This window comes from Neolamprologus multifasciatus, chromosome 7 (genome assembly GCF_963576455.1).
Source record: "Neolamprologus multifasciatus chromosome 7, fNeoMul1.2, whole genome shotgun sequence".
Classification (NCBI taxonomy): domain Eukaryota; kingdom Metazoa; phylum Chordata; class Actinopteri; order Cichliformes; family Cichlidae; genus Neolamprologus; species Neolamprologus multifasciatus.
The window spans coordinates 45,573,089-45,589,109 of NC_140445.1; positions in this window are offsets into that span (position 1 = coordinate 45,573,089).

Below are 16,021 nucleotides of genomic sequence, written 5' to 3' on the forward strand. Positions count from 1 at the left end.
TCTCCATGAAGTCTCCCGGGAGCTCAATAATCACTGCTAGGGCCAGCGCTGCCTTCAGGGACTCATCGGAAGCCCGTACATCCGAGCATCAACATGATCAGGCAGTTACAGCACAGGGCTTTAAGCAGATGAAGATTAACTCCAAAATTTCTGGAAAGCAGGTTTAACGACTTTTTTATGCACTGGTGTTTTGAACATTACCAATATAGGCAATACAACTGAATATAAAACGGACAGAAGCTGAAGTATTATATAGCATCCAGGCTTATATGTATATGTATTGAGTTTGTGTATATATAGTGAAGATTGTAGGGTTGTTGTTTTTTTTTTGTTTTTCTCAGTTTCCCCGCCTCGCTTCTTGCCTTCTTTTTTCTTATAACTAGTTTGCCCTTGTACTCTTTTGTCACCTCAGTAAAGACTCCTGTAACACATTTTTTAAGTCTTACTCCCCGTTAATCTTTCTCACCTTCACATTATGCTGACACAAGTTATTTCTCATTATCTCTTATCTCATGGTTGTTACTTTCTAACCAGTTACTTTATTGCCTATTGTACAAATTTAAATTTAAATGGCAGCTCAAAGCCTAATCATATCTTTGTTTGCTTTCCAGACTCAGCAGTCCGTCTTGCCTCCTTTTACTCTCATAGCTCCAATTAATTCGAAGATAGAAAAGCTTTAAACCCTGAATTGTCATTTGATAGCTTATTCCTTTCATTTATTATGACCAGATGCCCAAACATTACCTCTAAACCTGTTAACTTCAGTCTGTGTATTCACATAGACACACATTTAGATTTACAGTCGCAAAACATATCAACCAGTGTTTAAACAGATTTTAGGCTAAATTTAATTGAAAAAAACAAAAACATTATAGTGAAAGGAATTTTCCACCACAGTTTATTCTTGTCCATTTCTTTGAGTGTTGAGACTCTGCCAAAGCAATCTGGACGTAATGTCTATAGTCCTGGTTGTGGCTCTGTTTATGTGCTGCAAGCTTGTATGAGAAGCAGTCAGCCTGGGCTCAAAATTGTGACTTTTAAGTGATTATTATTTTCACAGTTTCACCAGTTCTATTCCAGTCAGAAACCATCAGTCATCTTTGCAATGACATCTTTGTGTCTTTTACTAAATGGTCCCATAAATCTGTATAAAATATACATTTTCCACAGGAAACATTTATAAAGAAAAAAAGCCTGATTTGTTGCCCTTCTATAGCCATATATTTAAGTGCTGTGCTTTAAGTAGAGTGTTCAGGTCTCTGTACTTTACTTCAGTAGTGCTTGAGACAACTGTGTACTTTTACTCCTTACATTTTGAAAATGGACTTGTTACTTTTGCTTTAAGTCATTTGAGGGAAGTTATTATTTCGTCAATGCAGGCCATTAAACATCAAACTGATCTGAGTCTGAACAGCAACACAGGAAAGGAAGTCCTGTTCACCTATTAGTCACCAGGGAATGTCACATAAAAACAGATAAAAGAGCCAAAATGCTGTGGAATAGTCAGGGGTTAAAGTGGGCCGGTGTTTTTATTTATTTATTTATTTTGCACAACATCGGAACGACTGCAGGTCATGGTAGCAGTACTTCAGCATATAGCTAGCCCAACACAATATGAGCACAATATGTTTGAAGTCTTCTAGTTTTCCCATAGTGGTTTTGAGTGTTTGTTTTTCTTGTATTCTTTGTCTGTTTCCCCAGTCATGTCTCTGTTTATTGTCTCTCTTTGTGTTTGTCATGTCTGTATGTCTCACTCTCAGTGGTAGTTTCCTGTTTTATTTTGATAGTCTCTTGTCCTGCTTGTGTTATGTTCAGCTTTGTCTGACTTAGTTCACCTGTGTCTTGTTTTGCCCAGCCGTGTTGCATCTTCCTAATTACCTCATGTGTACATTGCTCAGTCCTCAGTTTCCCTGTTGTCTTCGTCATGTCATTGCCGTACTCCTCCATGTTCTGTGCTCAGCTAATGTTTTTGTTAGCCTTGCTGTTTCTACCTAATAAAGCTGCACTTTGAGTTTACTTTTGTCTGAGGGTTCCTGCATTTTGGATCTGCTCTCCACCTACCACCCAGCATGCCTATGCAATATTTTCTGTTACTGCAGCGCGCAGATGAAGTGATTACACGCTGGATTGTGAATTCAAATGATTTTCTTGTAACAGTCGATTTCATGTTCAGCAATCAAATTCATTCAATTCCAACAAGTAAAGTATGCATATTATGCACACACACAAACACACATTCAGCTATTACGCATTTTTTGTTTTCATACTTAAGATGAATTATTGTTGAATGGGGACATTGATCTGACACAAGTAAAATGTAGCCAATTGTGTTTATTGTCCCCCCCCCCCATCTCCTAGGGAGATGACAGAGGAAATGGAGGGGGGGATGGGGGTGGGCTTGTGAAGAAGAGGGTAAAGGAAAGGTAGAAGGGGAAAAAGGGTTTTTGTTTTTGTTTTTTAAAAAAAAAAAAAAGATGGAAAGGAGTGAAAAGATAGAGGAGAGAAAATCCAAAAATCCCCTCTTGAGCAAGCACTAGGCGACAGTGGGGAGGAAAAACTGCCTTTCAACAGGGAGAAACATGAGGGTGAGGGTGAAAAAGGATGAAAAGGGGAGGGGAGAGGTTTTAGGAGAAAAGGGGAAAGAGGGAAGCGAAGGGGAGAGGAGAGGTGAAAATTAAGATGGAACAGAGGTGGAGAAAAAGGAGGGTATATCAGGTGAGGAGCAGCAGTCTCCCTCCTCCGGAAAAAGCACTGATCCAGCACTTTTTTCTCTAGGATGAGGGTTTTCAACTCATCGATTGTTTCTGCGTTTTGTGTGTCAAGTTTCTTGCATCTTTTCTCCACTTCTGCAAATATTGCTTCTTTTTCATCAAGCTTTTCTTTTAGTTCTTTAGATGTTGCCTCTTGTATTAGCTTTGCCTTGTGCATTTCTGTATTTCTCTGTTGTGCGTTGTTGTGCATTTCTTCTAACTGCTGACTTCTCCTTTGGATTTCTTGAAACATACACTGCAGGTTTTCATGCAATTTCTCTTGTTGTTGCTTTTGCTCCTGTATTTCAGTGTTTTGGGACTTCAAGTTGTTAGAAAGTTCCTCAAGTTGTCTGTTTTTTCTCAGCATTTCTTACTCTGCATCTCTGAGCATTGTTTTTCCAGTTTGTCGTTTTCTTCTTCCAGTTCAGTTGCTTTGTACTTCATGTTATTATAAAATTCTTGTATTTTTTGATTTTTCCTCTCAAAGTCCTGGAAAAGAGGAAGTTTTTCTTCTTTCTGTTTTATATCCTATTGCTCTTTATCTTGAAGAAACTCTTTATTTTGTTTCATCAAGCGTTATTTAGAGTATTTTTCTTCCGTGTCTTCAAGCTTGCTGTCCATTTCTTTGTGTTTTATGTCATGTTGCGTTTTCTCTTGAAGCAACTCTTGATTTTTGTGCAGGGTTTTATCAAGGCTTACCTGCAGCCCACTGTATTTTCTTTCCATGTTTTGGAGTTCACACTGACCAATGATGGGTTTGGTGGTTCTATGACGATACAGAAACCCAAATTTCTCCTGACACTCTGCTAGTGTACGTGTAGGAGGAATGTTGACAAAGCACATATAATTTGAATATAATGTAAACACAGAATTCCACAGAATTTCTTCATGTAACTATTGTTGTCAGTTGGTACACTGACCTCAGTGAACGCTATTATGATATAACAAACCCCAAGAAGTCTTTAAGGTGAAGAGATTTGTGGTCATTTCTGTTACCCGTTACCAGTGTTACTAGTGTTTTCATGATTACAAAATTTTAGCCAGTACTTAAAGGCACCACACTAGCGGGCTTCCACAGTGAAAAAACAGCAAAGCAAGAGTGGTGCTCTGCCAGTGCTGTTTCTGAAGGTAATGGGCAGAGGGCATGAAAAATGTGCTGATTGTGGGCTCTTTTGAATATTTGCCACTTAGTATATAGGTGATTTAACTGGGAAAGGTCTGATTTGATTTTATAAATGCTGCACACAGCTTGATTCCCAGCCAAGTCAGACACCTGTTGCCCACTTCCTTTTTACAGGGTCTTTAAGTAGGGCTGTTTCATTGTAGTTAAGCCTTAATGCTGCTATTTTTGCAAATTAGTTTCATAAGGTGAAACGCCGTTGTAACTTTGGTTTAAAAATAAAGTTTAGTATTATCATGAAACATGGGAGGGGGACTTTGATTATGTCTACATTTACATATTTAACTTTGCTTACGTTTCTTTGAGCTTACCATACAGTTTCATTGTTTTTAGTGCTTTGTTATTGTTCTACAATTTAGAAAATGGTTTCTTAAAAATAGATGTCTTTAATTTTTTTGCATGTGAAGTTGACAATGTAAGTGGGAAGCTATGTAATGACTGAACACACAACATGATAGATACATCCATCCATTTTTCTTCCAGTTCAGGGTCACAGGGTTGCTGCATCCTATTCCAGCTCTCAGAGGGCAAGAGAATGGAGTACATCCTGTAAAGGTTGCCAGTCTAACACTGAGACCTACACAATCATTTATGCTCACATTCACACCTACCACCAACTTCAAAACACCCGTTAACCTAACATGTATGTCTATGGACTGCAGGAGGAAGCCCGAATAATCGAAGTACAAACTCCACGCAAAAATAACCAGTGGATTCAAACTTGGAACCTTCTTTCTTCAAGGTGACAGTACTAACTACTGTGCCACCTGCATGATAGTTGTTAGATTTTTTTTCCCAGGGGGGGAAGAGAGAAAACAAGAGCTTGTATGAAAGGGTGAATGAGACATGTTGTATAAAGCGCTTGTATAAAGTATAAAATGCTGCCAAGAACCATCCATTTACCAAAGAAATGTCCAATTAAACTCCCCCGAAATGGGTTTAGTTTTTATTTATTATTATCTTCTCTTCTCTTTCTGTCTGTAAGCTCGAAAAGGTTTTACATTGATTCTAAACAAACTTTGTAGGGGTGTAGAGTGGGGTCATGTTAATTTTTTTGTAAATTTGCCTTACATCCACTGAGCACTTCAAGGTTAACTTAATGATTTATTGGTTGAAAATTGGCAAATAAAATTTAGAATAACTCACAAACTATGATTCTTTCAAGTGTGGTGTGTACTGTACATAGAGAAAGTACTATACAAAGATTCAAAATATGTTTCATACACTTACACCCATAATAAGATGACTGTCTAGACTTGTAGTTTGAGACTGTAATGTTTACTTGCAGCAAACATGTTATCGTTGGTTTTCCTCGGTGGCTCATTAAGATAAATACGAGCCTCCATCAGCTGTCAGACGCTGTTGTTCTGAGTCACTCATCAGGAACTCTGAGCTCACTGGAATTTCATTTTCTGAAGTGACTCCATATCCATGAGACATGTGATGGCATGCTTATGACAACATTCTGACACACTTTCCATGAAGACCTGTTATTTTGAAGTCCACATTTGGGAGAAAACAAAACAAAGCGTTCCGTGTGAGCTGTTGTTAAGTTCACAGTCAGGAGAAATCTTCTCACCAAAAACAGTCATTTCCTAAAGGGTACAATGCAGTGTGAAGAACACAAAGTCTTTGTTGATATTTGTCACAGTGGTCTTCATTTACTGCTCCCTGGAGCGTATTCTAAAAACACAAATGTTTTCCATTGATTTCCAAACACTAGAGCATGTTAAACTCCATTTTGATTTTGATTTTGTTGTCGAGTTATAACAATTTTCCAATTTCAACACTTGTTTCCAGCAGGGAAACATGTCCAAATAATCTGCTGGTTTAATTTTGCACATTTTTCACATCTGGGGATTTTCGAGTACATGTGTTTGGTACCCTCTCCCCTGCCTGGTTTCAGTTGCCAGCACTTGCTTTGTGGAGGCACCGCCAAATCAACAACAGAAACTCCTGACAAGGCAGAGTGAGCTGAAGGGCAGGTAGAGGTCGGCACGCACAGCCTCGGCCACTGAAATCCCAGGGGATTTTTCTACCATTTGGAGTGTATTTGTGTGGAAAGATAAAGTGCTCGCATATGAAAAAAACAATGAGAGACTTTTCCAGCCAAGTCATCAAGTCATGATATCACAGCCTCACACGTCAGGAAATTGACGCTAACAGCTCTGCAGCACTATATGTATGTGTTGAGGTGCTGGCCCACCTAACCCTGAACTTACAGTATACACATACTGCAGATTTGCATACCAGAACATTAAAAAAAGGCACAGCCCCACTAAAATTCAATATTTGAGAGGTTTTTGTCTTTAAGGCTTTTTTTTTTTTTTAAATATATGAATAATGTTTGTGTGATGCTAGCTGTCAGCTTTCACTTATTAAAATGAATGATTGAATTTACAGAAATGCATTAGAAGCAATATACATGGCCCCAAAACGCTTAAAAGTAGACCTTAAATGGCTTTTGAGGTCTGCATATGTACTCGAATATGTACTCAAAATGCCCTAAACCCTGGTTTCATACAGTTTTTTTCTCCTTAAGGACTTATGATGTCATTGAGAGTGGATATTCTTCATTGTACACATGGGTGGAGTTTCTGGGTGAGCGCACAGAAGCATATAAATAATCATTCGTTTTGAATTTTTCAATCATGCAAAGCTACTTAAGTGCAATCAAACAAGCATGATAAGCATGGTAACTCCATTTAGCATGACTGCAGCAACACGATACTGGCCCCCAACCACTCATGACAGATGGATGACCCCTCCTTAAGCCTGGTTGTGCTGGATGTTTGTTCGTGTTAAAAGGGAGTTTTTCCCTCCCACTGTCATCAAGTGCTCGCTTGGGGGGGGGGTCCTTTTTATTATTGTAGCATCTTTACCTAACAATATAAAGCGCCGTGAGGCAACTGTTGTTGTTATAATGAACATTTTTTTTCCTCTTGGGGGTAGTAGTACATCGAGCTGTAAAAACAACAGTCGCCTATCATCACTTGACAGTTGTTGCTGAACCTGTTAGTAAGTGATTACTCTGTTTTACACATATTGCAGACACAAAGCAACATAATTATCCCAGTGGAATGTTTTTCATGGAAACCCAGTCAGTGTTTAACTGTCATCACTAAATAGAATCAGATGCCAGTTCTTTGTTGGGTCTTTGAAATATTTTGTTTTTCAGTTATAAATATAAAATATGCATTACTGCAGCTTAACATCTGTCAATATGCAGATTACACGGTACAATGATTTTGCACACTGCTGTTGAATCAACAGTAGACACTTTCTCAACAGTATGTGTGCATATCCTTACTGATAAACCACCTAGGAGGCCCTGGATCCTGCATAATCTTCCTCTTTCTTTCTCTTCCTGCATCCTTCTTTAACATGAGTGCACACAATGTCTAATACACAGTGACACACACATAAAAAGATACATCTGCTCACCGACTGCCACACTCACTTCCCTGATGACTCCATTTCCTGGATTAGGGAGACTCAATTATTTAGAATTTCTTTCATGCATTTTATTGTAGCATTTTGTCATCATGCTGACATTTTTACTTTACTGTGCTTGTCATCTTGTGTTCACTCACTGTAATTTGTTGCTTCTCCACTCCAATGCATTCTAGAGAATGCAGTTTAATTCCTACTGGTTTTTGGCCCATTCAAACATTATGCTATCATCTGGAGGAAAATATCTACTATGTGAAAAAAGTAGTCTCATCTCATGCAGTTTGACTAGAGAATACTGTGGGGTTTTTTGTTTTTTTTTGTTTATTTTTTTACAAAGCAGACAGCAGACAGCTGAGGTGTTTATCAGCCTGTGCCTGTTGCTCCCCTTCTTTTATTTATACTGCACAAAAACAGCAGTCACCAGGACATCCATTATCAGCAGTAGTGTGTGAAGCGCTGAAAGACACAAGAGAAAACAAAGAAAGCAAACACAGAGAAACAAGACACCCGGATCTGGATGCAGGATGGGAACACTGTGGATCTGTGTGTACACAGAGCTGCCAGCGAGGCAACAAAAATGCAGATGTGTGTCAAAGAAGCGGAACTGTTGTGGACCAAATTTTGACAATTGTGACAATACCTCACATAGAAAAGTATGTTTTTATACACATGAAATTCAAAGACTGAAATGAGTGACCATCTGTGAAGATTTTAAATGGGAAGTATGGTTGAATAAAATGACTCATATTTAATTTTTGAACCTCTAAAATCATCCACCTCGCTTAAAGAAACAGTCTCTTTTTTAGAAATGATTTTCTTGATGTCATATCAAAAAGTTGTCTCTGAAAATAGCAGGCCAGTGGGGTAAAGAATAGTTTTCAAAATTCTCAAGCAATAAAACCTGCCTCAAGAAACAGATCAATGTGAAAGTAGCGAAACACACACACACACACACACACACACACACAACAAAGAACCACACTAAGCAAATGCCACTCTGCTGACTTTCAATGAAGGACTCGCTGTTCCAATCCAGAAGAGAAACTGCAGCAGCAGTTTTACATTAGAGATGTAAAACTCTTGATGTGTGCCATCTGCAGGTAAGGAAGGCAACAGCTGCAGGATTCTGACAGCTGTGCCACCTACAGACGGCTGCTGGCTGTTTTTGTCAGAAGGCTGAACAACAGAAATCTAAACATGAGTAGTTGCAATTCACTGAGGCCAGTAAATGATTTTTCAGTGTAGAAGTGTAGCTGTTTCCCCAGAAGAATGTATCTTGGTAATTGCCTGAAAAGCCTTAGTTTAATGTCAACTTCAGTGCTTTTAATAATGCGAAATAAATAATAACAGATCCAGTCTCCAGGTTGAAAGAACAACCAAACAGATGCAAACATTAATTGAATTTGACAGTTCTGTACCTTTTGGTATTTGAGGCTTTATTTCAGGTTTCATCTGTGAGGTCTGAGTCGTCACTTTAAGTTTAACCCAAGATTTTTGGGGGAAACAGGACATTTTTTGAGGGTCAAGAATGTCTTCTTGATCATTTGGAAAGTTAGAATAACAAATGATCAAGAAGCACTCCGAGAGCACAAACCTCCGACATGGCAGCTCACTTACCTTTAACGAAATATCACAGTGTTTTCTCTGTATTCATTTTTGTTTTCTTTGAGCTTTTTAAAAATAATTTAAGAAATGTTAGTGCAGTAGAAAAAAAAGTGCAAAGTGCAAGCAGTTGTTGTTTGCCCTGTTGAAACCCATTTTTATATACCTGACATAATTTCGACTATAATTATTTTTCATGTGGATTTATGTGGACATAATACATGTGTAGCATTCTTTTCACTGTTTGGTAAACTTTGTTTTAAAGTTTACATGAAGGCTAAGTGGAAAAGTTTTTGATCAAAGGTTTATGTTTTCCAAAATAAAAAATAGTCAGGAACATTGTACATGTATTTAAATATTTGTATTGTAACTGTTTGGATATATTTAAATGGTTTTAACCATTCTTACTGTAATGAACATAACAAAGTCATAATAAAATGATATTTAGAACACCTGTATGCAGAGATGACCAGTAACGTACTTGTAACGCGTTACTGTAATCCGATTACTTTTTTCGAATAATGAGTAAAGTAAGGGATTACTAATGCAAAACCGGTAATTAGATTACCGTTACTTTCCCGTAAGCACGCTGCGTTACTGCGTTACTAAAACTGTGATTTTCTTGCGAGAGTGTCTCATGACAATGACGTTTGTGACAACAGCTGTGTGCAGATCAACAATGGATAATATATCGAGTGCGGGAGAGAGTATGAGCATGCAGCGTTTAAAGCGTGGAAGTACTGACCTTACTTTGAGTTTGATTCCATAAAAAGTGACAAAAACATTAGTGTCTGTTGTGCGTGGGAAGAAAACTTGTTTTTACAGTGAAAAAAAACCCTAAACTTCCAAGCAAGCACCGAGTGCGCAACAACGTAAAGGGAAATTCACAGAGAAACTCGTGGATTCTTCCACTGACCGCTGCTGCACAGCTGCACCAGGGTAAACCTCTGCCTACCCTACTCTTGCTTTACAGGTGAAAATAGAGCAACAGGACCGCTAGTCTTTCATGTTATTTATTTTCTGCTGTGTTTTACTTGCATCTATTTGAAAGAGTGAGTGTAAACACAAAAAAATATTTTTAGTGCTGGAATGTGCAGAAAATAGGTTTAAATGTTAAACAAATTTCTTCCAGTCAGAGAATGTTGCATATAATTACATTTTTGTTTGATGCATAAAGTTAGAAGATTAAAACTGATAAAACAAGTTTTAAAAAGAGACTTTTTCATTTGATTACATTTTGTATGATGGATTATGTAGAAAAAGTAGAATTGGGCTGAAAGATCTATCGCTCTATCACCTATTCAGGTTGTAAATCGTGTTTTTAAAAAGTAACTAAGTAACTAATTAATTTTGAAAATAAGTAATCAGTAAAGTAACGGGATTACTTTTTTTGGGAAGTAATCAGTAATTAGTTACTGATTACTTTTTTCAAGTAACTTGACCAACACTGCCTGTATGTAATTCTCTATATGCAGTCAACACAAACAATGGCAGTAAGAAACATAGTTTTGAATAGCTCTATATAGCATTATTATCACTTTGACCTATCTATTGACCTTGAAGGAGAGGTCAGAAGTCAAATGTGACATGATATTTTAAATCTTTATGTGATACTTTCTATATGTTAACAATTGTAAGAATATTAGTTTCTCAGCTCAGTTTTAAGGCTTTTTGTTCATTTTCAACTACCAAATAATTAAGTTGACCTCGAAGACCTTGGTGGATCTGAGGCAAATTTTAATGGATTGTTAACATGACCCCATTCTGAACCCCTGCAAAGTTGGACCAAAATTCATTCAAAACCTTTTGTGCTGTTGTGTTTACAGACAGAAGGCACGCCAGCAAATGCTAACAGAAAAACATAACCTCCACCATGGAGGTTAAGAATTATCCGTATCTAATTGCCTGAAGGTAGCGCAAGAGTTCAAATTGTTGTAACAACAGATGCAAAGTACCCTTGACTGGAGGAGGAAACATATTTAGGGCATATTGAAGCCGCTAGGGCCTTCCTGAAAGATAGCTTGCCCAGTGATCACCTTGTCTCACAGTGAGCATTGTTTTGTGGAGAATCTGTTTCCTGCCCAGCTTTCTCTGACACTTATTCTGGTGCTTCTGGGACTATTTTGTAGTTTTGTTTTAAATCTTCAACTTGCTCATTCACTCTGGTGAAACTGCTAAACTCAGTTAATGTGTTCAAAATAGCAACGCTAATATCAACACTTGAGCGCTTATCTGATTTCTTTCTGACTCAACACAAAGGCATGCCATCACAGGAACATAACAGTATTACTATGTGATTGTTTGAGTATCATATTACATCATTCGTCACCGTGAAGGAATTCTGAAGTAAGTCATGGCCACTCTAACCTGTGTTTTTTCAAAAATGCCAGAGAACCTGGTTTGGCTTTAAGTCCTCAGTAAACAGGGCTTTCAGACAGAAAGATAAATGTGCACAGAAACTATCAGCCTTTATCTGCCCGCTCCCTCCTTTGCTCTCTCTTCTTGTAATGGGTAACCAAAGCTTTCAGGGATTTGAGGATGAGCCTTGGGGTCTGTGCCCTTGTCTTGATTGCGTCAACAATTGTTGGCAGAACAGCAAAAACCTCAGGTGGCAAAGAGATTCGCGGGAATGTTCAGAAGCACTCTTGATACGCCAGATAAACACACACAAACACACAGTTCAGCCGTACACTTTTTTGGCACCGTTCTCACTATTGTGTCTTATGTAAATGTGGGGTGAATAATGCATGGCTCTGCTCCATACGAGGGTTTGTAACTTGTGGAACAGCCCGCAGGCCTGGCAGAGCCTCACCCATCCTGTGTGGACTTCCTAAATGTTAAAAACATCACCTGGAAAACCAAATTTGGAGCTTAACTTTTAGACTCCAACAACACAGAAAATAAGTAAAGTCACTGTTCTGTTAATTTCAGTCTTTCCAGCGTTCAGCTGCTGAAAATGTGGATGTTCTGGCAGTATTAGTGAAAACATGTAAATACAAAGTTTACAGTCAGTTTAATGAAAAAAGTCATACAATCATCACAGTTAATTGTGCTTTCTTTGCTGTCTGTGTTATATAAGTCATGGTTAACTTTTTAGTTTCGTTTTGTTTGTTTTTTACCTTTCTGCAAATCATGATCATCACCCGATGACTCATGAAATGTGTTCCCTTCACCAAGGCTGTTAAATGTGGTCAAAACCTATAAATTTGTCTTTCTCTGTCAAAAAAGACAAAAAAGGTTTTCTCCTTAGAAAAATATCTGCCTCAAGTGAAAAGGTCAATATTTCTGAAACAATTTCACTATAAGTGTGAATTCTCTCCACTATGCTGCTCATATTTCCATATGAGTTATGAGAAATTATCCAGTCAGTTTCTTCAGAAGACTTGCTGATGCCTACCGGACCATCTGGGACATTTTCAGCGTTACTCTGTCTCCCTCTGGTGGAGTTCAGATGGCATCTTCAAGCTGCCTGTAGAGCAGAAAGCATATTAAGCTTATCATTATTGTCAGAAGACAAGGAGAGACTATCATTACCTTTTTATAAGGAAAAAGAGCTAAAAAAAAAAAATCCCAATTAACATATGCACTGTACGTTGTAGGTTACAATAAAACACACACACACACAATCATTAATTAGTGTGCCCCCCCATCCGCATTGATCATTGCACTAATATGCCCCATGGACAGGCTTAACTTCCGGATGTCATCCAGTGGGGTGGCTCCCACTCTTCAATCACTGCTGCCTGGAGTTGCTGCTGAGTCTGTGGAGGAGAAGCTCTGTCACTCAAGCGACTCGACATGTTGCAGGGCAGGCAAAATGCCTGGTTGCCTGCCCTGCCTCGACCATTTCAATGGCACAATCCCAGTAAGGTTGCAACAGTTGTGGCATTCGATAACAGTCAGGCGTGACCTAATCCCAAATGTTGGTTATTATCATAAAAGCACATATTTGCCCACACAACTAGTTTTTCTAATAAAGAAAAGCTCTTTCAAAGTTAGGGCAAAAATACAGGTTTCATTAGTTATTATATGTCACATGACATATAATGATACACATGATATAAAAGGATACTGGGAAAGCCTGGAATAAATGTAAAAAACAATGACTTTAATATATCTCTAAAGGCCTTTACTGAAAAAAATTGTATTGATTGAGTTAGCTGTAGGATAAACATCAAAATCCTTTTATTTATACTGCATAAAATAACAACAGCGGTAGCCTCAAGGATCAGTAAGTTAGATGATAGGGTGGGGCAAGGTCTCACAATGGGCTCACCTAAAACCTTGGCTGATGGAGATCCACACTGGTTTTCACACCTTGGCTCATGTGATTAGGCAGATGATCAATAGTGGGTCCACGCCCCTCTTAGGAATGCTCCCAATAGGTCTTAAAAATCTGACACGCTCTGCCATTTGCCCTTAGATCTGAAGGAGCTTTTCGGAAGAGAGGTGAAATATCTTCAAGAAGCTTAAAGAACTAAAGTCACTTTTCTCTCCAAGCTCCTTAGTTTACCATGACCTGGATGACTGAGAACCTTCACAGACATCACATACTTAAATGTGAAGCTTTATGGACATGCCTTTTTAATAAGACAACACTTCTAGTGATCCTGGTTAATCAGAAGCCTTTCCATCAGCTGGGTCAGTGCAGGATCTCACAAAAACCAGACTAGATTGGATTAAAGGGTAATTAGTTCTGTTTCCCTTTGACAGCATTGAAAACTGGTGAACACATAAGAGAGACTAATGTAGTCTTAGTGCCTAAAAGTCATGCTGAGCACTACTGTCACTACTGTAACCATCACCTTCTCAAACACCAGTGGATTAGTTGGCTTTGCAAGTTGGAAAAATCATGATCATAATAATAATAAAATAAATAAATAAATAAATAAATAACCCTAAAACATTGCAGTAAAGTATTGTAAATGTCATTTTGTGCTACGGGGATTGAATATTTGACCGAAAAAATGAACTTCCTTGTCTTGTATCCAGCAGGGAATTTTGTTGCATTTCATTACCTCTCTCTCTCTCTCTCTCTCTCTCTCTCTCTCTCTCTCTCTCTCTCTCTCTCTCGCCCCATTAATTTCCTGTTAAAAATTAAGCCAGAGTCTAGTTCCTTAAAAGTTGTGAAATGTGCATGCCTTTCTGTTTATTTGCCTTGCACAAAGAGCTGTTCCCTTTTGTCTCCAGGTCCAAACAGATTAAATCTCTGCAGATACCTTAATCTAATTTTAGACTCAGGCCTAACATTGGCCTAAAACTGGGTTCTCCTTTGAGTTAAATCAACAGCAAGTCATAGAAAAAACAACAACAAAACAACAACTTCCAACAACAAAACCCTTTTGCCGTGATGTTACCAGCTTCACCACATGAGGGCAGCAGACCTACATCATTTCTTTGTGTCCATATTAGTGATGGTAAATTTGATTCTTTTTACTGAATCGAGTTTTAATGAATCACTCACCAAAGTGAATCGGTTATTTTGAGTCATTTGATTCACTGAGTCAGTTGACCAGAGAGTGCAAAAAATTTACATTTTCACTCAAACTTAATTTCTCTTTTCATGTAAATCCCACTGCTAAGATGAATGATTCTAAAAAAACAACAACTATTTTATAGAGCAAAAAAGAGCAAAAACATTTCTAAAATTAAGCAATTTCCTATCAAAATTGCTTAATAAACATTTATTTTGTTTATTTGTATTTTATTAGTATTTTCCTTAAATGTGTTAAATATATATTTTCTCATCTAAATGTCCACTGAGCTGTGAGCCAGGGGGCGGTAATGCACCTTAACATTGGTTGCCAACCAAGAAGAAGAAGAAGCTGTGAGCCAGGAGGGAGGGGGTGAGTGAGTGATTCGTTCGCTCGCTCTATGATTCAGCACAGGAGGGAGGGGGTGAGCGAGTCCTGAGTGATTCGCTTACGCTTACGATTCAGCACAGGAGGGAGGGGGTTAGTGAGTCCTGAGTGATTCGTTCGCTCTATGATTCAGCACAGGAGGGAGGGGGTGAGCGAGTCCTGAGTGATTTGCTTACGCTTACGATTCAGCACAGGAAGGGAGGGGGTGAGTAGCTCAAATGTGCTGTTAGCATGTTAGCAGAGCGATGCTACTGTGAACCGAGGAGCTATTTTCTTGATGTGAGCTTCTACTCAGGGTTTTTTCTTCCAGTTCAGAGCAGAAATGCTTTTGTTAAGAAACTGGCTGTTGTTTCCCCCCGCCCACACAATTTTAATTATAAGCTAGATATATTTCTACTAAGCGAATTAGTTTGCTAACAGAAACAGGGATGAGTCAGTGAGTCAGTTGGGCTTGTGAATCATGATTCACGAGTCAGTAAAGTGATTCTCGAGTATTGAACGATTCGTTCACGAATCGAACATCACTAGTCCACATAGCCTTGTGTCTCAAAGAGATGACTAATGATCATACTGGATGTCCAGATATGGTCATCTAGTTGCGGAAGTAAGCACCAAATATACATGCCATTACAGGAAAGAGACTATTTTGAGTTACAGATTAATGTTTCAGAGAAGGCTGGAAGCTAATAAAAAACAAAACAAGAAGTCACGTTATAAATATGCTGTTGTCGGTTTTTAAAGCCCTTGAATGTGAATAACATGAATAACTGATGCATTCACGTGACTCTTAACAAACGTGACAGGGGTCTGCAGCACATCTTGTAGCCGTTTCTTGCTGTCATCAATTAGTAACCATGGTGTCTATGTGTGCTATGTCACGTACCAGAAGACGGTCGAAGAAGGCAATGTCCCCTAGTGGTTAAATTTAAACACGACATCTAAATTCAGCTCCAGCTTGAACCATCTGTCTGTATCGTCTGGGTGTTGTTCAGACGCACTAATCCACATAAATGGGCTATATACTGCCATGGATCACTGTTTACCTCATAGCTTCATGTCTGACTATGCAATACTTCACACTTACTTAAGGAGGTGGATCTTAGGGAGAAAATAATAGGGAGAAAGATAATAACAGTAAGCATTTCTTCTATTACTGTTTTCATTCATGCACTTAA